Here is a 6,000-nt window from a genome sequence, read left to right as displayed (position 1 = left end):
AACAACTTGTAGCTTCATTCCAGACTCGTTTGAATTTGAAAACAACTTGTAGCTTCATTTTCGGTTGTTTAAAATTAGAATCAACTTGTAATTTTATTCTTGACTCGTTTAAGCCTGTAAACAACTTGTTGCTTCATTATTAGCTAGATTGAAGTTGGAAACAACTTGTAGCTTCATTCCAGAGTCGTTTGAATTTGAAAACAACTTGTAGCTTCATTTTCGGTTGTTTAAAATTAGAATCAACTTTTAGTTTCATTCTTGACTCGTTGGAGTCCGGAAACAACTTGTTGCTTTATTATTCGCTAGATTGAAGTTGGAAACAACTTGTAGTTTCATTCCAGACTCGTTTGAAGTTGAAAACAAATTTTAGCTTCATTTCGGTTGTTTAAAATTAGAATCAACTTGTAGTTTCATTCTTGACTCGTTTAAGCATGTAAACAACTTGTTGCTTCATCATTGGCTAGATTGAAGTTGGAAACAACTTGTAGCTCCATTCCAAAATCGTTTGAAGTTGAAAACAACTTGTAGCTTCATTTTCGGTTGTTTAAAATTAGAATCAACTTGTAGTTTCATTCTTGACCCTTTGAGCCCGGAAACAACTTGTTGCTTCATTATTGGCTAGATTGAAGTTGGAAACAACTTGTAGCTTCATTCCAGACTCGTTTGAATGAAAACAACTTGTAGCTTCATTTTCGGTTGTTTAAAATTAGAATCAACTTGTAGTTTCATTCTTGACTCGTTTAAGCATGTAAACAACTTGTTGCTTCATTATTGGCTAGATTGAAGTTGGAAACAACTTGTAGCTTCATTCCAGACTCGTTTGAATGAAAACAACTTGTAGCTTCATTTTCGGTTGTTTAAAATTAGAATCAACTTGTAGTTTCATTCTTGACTCGTTTAAGCATGTAAACAACTTGTTACTTCATTATTGGCTAGATTGAAGTTGGAAACAACTTGTAGCTTCATTCCGGACTCGTTTGAATTTGAAAACAACTTGTAGCTTCATTTTAGGTTGGTTAAAATTAGAATCAACTTTTAGTTTAATTCTTGACTCGTTTGAGCCCGGAAACAACTTGTTGCTTCATTATTGGCTAGATTGAAGTTGGAAACAACTTGTAGCTTCATTCCAGACTCGTTTGAAGTTGAAAACAACTTGTAGCTTCATTTTCGGTTGTTTAAAATTAGAATCAACTTTTAGTTTCATTCTTGACTCGTTGGAGTCCGGAAACAACTTGTTGCTTCATTATTCGCTAGATTGAAGTTGGAAACAACTTGTAGTTTCATTCCAGACTCGTTTGAAGTTGAAAAAAAATTTTAGCTTCATTTTCGGTTGTTTAAAATTAGAATCAACTTGTAGTTTCATTCTTGACTCGTTTAAGCCTGTAAACAACTTGTTGCTTCATTACTGGCTAGATTGAAGTTGGAAACAACTTGTAGCTTCATTCTAGACTCGTTTGAATTTGAAAACAACTTGTAGCTTCGTTTTAGGTTGGTTAAAATTAGAATCAACTTTTAGTTTAATTCTTGACTCGTTTGTGCCCGGAAACAACTTGTTGCTTCATTATTGGCTAGATTGAAGTTGGAAACAACTTGTAGCTTCATTACAGACTCGTTTGAAGTTGAAAATAACTTGTCGCTTCATTTTCGATTGTTTAAAATTAGAATCAACTTGTAATTTCATTCTTGACTCGTTTAAGCCTGTAAACAACTTGTTGCTTCATTATTGGCTAGATTGAAGTTGGAAACAACTTGTAGCTTCATTCCAGACTCGTTTGAATTTGAAAACAACTTGTAGCTTCATTTTCGGTTGTTTAAAATTAGAATCAACTTTTAGTTTCATTCTTGACTCGTTGGAGTCCGGAAACAACTTGTTGCTTCATTATTCGCTAGATTGAAGTTGGAAACAACTTGTAGTTTCATTCCAGACTCGTTTGAAGTTGAAGACAAATTTTAGCTTCATTTCGGTTGTTTAAAATTAGAATCAACTTGTAGTTTCATTCTTGACTCGTTTAAGCATGTAAACAACTTGTTGATCCATCATTGGCTAGATTGAAGTTGGAAACAACTTGTAGCTCCATTCCAAACTCGTTTGAAGTTGAAAACAAATTGTAGCTTCGTTTTCGGTTCTTAAAAATTAGAATCAACTTGTAGTTTCATTCTTGACCCGTTTGAGCCCGGAAACAACTTGTTGCTTCATTATTGGCTAGATTGAAGTTGGAAACAACTTGTAGCTTCATCCAGACTCGTTTGAATGAAAACAACTTGTAGCTTCATTTTCGGTTGTTTAAAATTAGAATCAACTTGTAGTTTCATTCTTGACCCGTTTAAGCATGTAAACAACTTGTTGCTTCATCATTGGCTAGATTGAAGTTGGAAACAACTTGTAGCTCCATTCCAAAATCGTTTGAAGTTGAAAACAACTTGTAGCTTCATTTTCGGTTGTTTAAAATTAGAATCAACTTGTAGTTTAATTCTTGACCCGTTTGAGCCCGGAAACAACTTGTTGCTTCATTATTGGCTAGATTGAAGTTGGAAACAACTTGTACCTTCATTCCAGACTCGTTTGAATGAAAACAACTTGTAGCTTCATTTTCGGTTGTTTAAAATTAGAATCAACTTGTAGTTTCATTCTTGACTCGTTTAAGCATGTAAACAACTTGTTGCTTCATTATTGGCTAGATTGAAGTTGGAAACAACTTGTAGCTTCATTCCAGACTCGTTTAAATTTGAAAACAACTTGTAGCTTCATTTTAGGTTGGTTAAAATTAGAATCAACTTTTAGTTTAATTCTTGACTCGTTTGAGCCCGGAAACAACTTGTTGCTTCATTATTGGCTAGATTGAAGTTGGAAACAACTTGTAGCTTCATTCCAGACTCGTTTGAAGTTGAAAACAACTTGTAGCTTCATTTTCGGTTGTTAAAAATTAGAATCAACTTTTAGTTTCATTCTTGACTCGTTGGAGTCCGGAAACAACTTGTTGCTTGTTCGCAAAAATCTACACGCAAGCGCACGTGATCACAAGTAATATATTAAGTTCGATCCCACAGAGACTGGTGAATTAAGAATACGCACCTATGCAACAATGTATGATCAATTATCACTGCCAAGACAATTAACAAGGATTGGTTTCTTTTATACTAATAATTAAAATTACTAATCAAATTCAGAATAGGAAAACACATGGGATTCTAACTTCATTATCGAATTCATCTAGAATTGAATTTACTGATTATCATGCGACTGTTGATCCTAATCAGACAACACGAAAGTAATACATGCCAACTCTCGTTGCACACATATCATACCAATCAAAATCCACAATTAAGATAGAAATCTCATGGACACCAACAAGGCTCAGACCCTATATCTCTATAGCGGTAGTGTAAGCAGAGAGGTTTAATAACAAGTCGTCTATCTTGATTACATAGGGTGATAAAAATAGTTCAAGTCTACCACAAATTATGTTTCATTCACATAATCCTATGTTTACATGGCATAGTTCTAAATTCAATCATCCACTCTCGCTTCAGAAAGAATTAACAAACAACTTAGAAGTTAGCTACGCTCCTAAGAAGAATAAGCACGGCTCATGTAAAGAAATCAACGTATGTCACACAATCAAGTAATTACATTCGTTACTAGACTACATCGATAAATCCATTAGAATCCCATGAAGGCGGTTAGTTCATGATCGAACTAATCGACATCATGGGTTCTAATGATAACATGGTAAATAAAAGACAAGAATTAAATGGAATAAAAATGCTTGAATTAATAATAAAGATCACACGTTACAGATTGATGTTCACGAACTCGCTCGAAACTGTCACTTCCTCGCAAAGAACGATCTAATACAACTGATAATGTGCTTCGATAAAAATTAAACTATGATATTGTTCTCTCTACTAAACTACTTCGAGGCTAGGGTTTTTTTTACACTTGAGAAATTAAAACACATTGACTAAGTCCACCGGGCCTCGACCGCTGCGAAAATCCATCAGAAAAGCTTCAAAAATCGGCCCGGGGAAGTTCTGCTGGGCGCCACCGCGCTAAACTAGCGCAGGCGCGCTAGTTGTCCCGAGGATAGCGCGGGCGCGCTATAAGTTAGCGCGGGCGCGCTACTGACTGTGATGGCAGCCCTGTTTCTTCGTGTTCAGCTCGTTCTCGCGTGCATGTCCTTCCTCGCTCCTAGTACCACTTCCGTAGGTGATCACGGTTGCATTTAGCATATGCAACAAGCCCTTTAAACCCCTAGATAGCTCTAGTGGACGAGTGTGTTCTCGTGAGGGTTTGTAGAAGATGTACCCACAAAATCCCAAGTCGTGATGAATCCATAATTCTCCATTCTTGCAATTAATGCCCAAAAACAACCTAAAATGATAGAAAATCACTTCATCACCTCAACTCGTGACCTGCACAGAAAAACAATAAAAACAAATCAAAAGACACTAAACACTTAAGTACAACCAACCAATTTAAGTGGAAATGAAGGCCTATAAGTGTGTATAAATACCACTTATCACACCCCCAAACTTAAACTGATGCTTGTCCTCAAGCGTCACGACACTATACAATAATACAATGCAATGCATGAATGCAACTACGTGATGAATGAGTGAACTATGAAGTAATTGCCTTGCCAATCTTAAATACCTCAGATTGTGCTAATGTTCTCGAATTTCATCTCTCTCGCTACTAAGTCAATTACTCTTCTATTTACTAGTGTGGAGTGCCCGTGTGTGCAAGCATGCTCTTTTATTGAGACAAGACAAAAACTACTACTCCCACAGAATCCCCATCAAGAATCGTAAAAGTTATAAACTAACACCCCGTCACTCAAGTCCAACTAAAAGCCAAGGTCCCAAAGAATGTCCACACCCTTCTATTTTATTCACTATATTTTTTTTTCTTTTTGTCTCTTTTTATTGGTGATTAATTGCTCGGTCTAAGGTCAGAGCGCTTCGCAGTGTAAATGCGTTACGAACACCACAAGACTTCACACACCAACTATTCACTTTATTCTAGTGGCTTATTTAACCGTGCAATGGTTGAGATCCCTAAAGATTTATGCACTAGTACCCATGTAGCGAGCGTTGGGTCAACAATCCCAAACCACTAAGGGCTTTAGGTTGTTAGGCACAAAGTCCCCTCAGACTTAATTACTCGAGTACTAATGAGCTCAACCTAGTTAATTCTACCACTTATTTTATTTATTTTTTTTTTTTGTGAATTTATTTACTACTATTTTTTTTTCTTTTTCTATATTTTTCTTTTTAGAAAGGTATATCTACTCCTCAGTTCCCCCAAACTTAAGATTTACAGACCTAAGCTGAAGGGCGCTCAATTCAATCCTAGAATTCATGGAATTTCGTCTAAATCCTATCTCAAGAACATATGTGAATTACAATTTCCAACACAAGCAATTTCCAAGTACTAACCTAGCATTGCAATTGAAACTACTAATCAAAAACTACGCACATAACTCATCATAGGCAATTAGCTTGGCTTAACTTCATAATTCATGAAAATGCTCGTGATACTAACTACGACAATTACCACTAAACATGTAAAAATAAAGAAAATATGAGAAAAATAGAAAGAAAACGTGAGAAAATAAAAAAAAAAAAAAAACGTGAGAAATAATCAAGCAAAATAAAATAAACGTGAACTACATGAACTAACTAACACATGCAATAATAAACTACATACTAATAACATGCTCTTCCTTAGATTACCACCCCCAAACTAAAAATATTCAATGTCCCCATTGAAAGTGATAAAAAGGCTAGAGCACCCACATACCTACTCGGAGTCCGAGTCCTCCCCCTCCTCTGCTGGAGGTGAATCAGGTGGAGGATACTGCATCCCTGCTCCGAATACCGGCCACTGAACTGTGACCCCCTGTGCCTGAAAAGCACTACCTAGAGCCTGTGTCAAATCAAACGCAAACCTCTGGTGGATGTCATGCACGGTGTCCATCCGTCTCGCTAATCGGCGAT

This window comes from Daucus carota, chromosome 3 (genome assembly GCF_001625215.2).
Source record: "Daucus carota subsp. sativus chromosome 3, DH1 v3.0, whole genome shotgun sequence".
NCBI lineage: Eukaryota > Viridiplantae > Streptophyta > Magnoliopsida > Apiales > Apiaceae > Daucus > Daucus carota.
The sequence above is the reverse complement of the archived record's forward strand: the minus strand, read 5'-3'. Positions refer to the sequence as shown.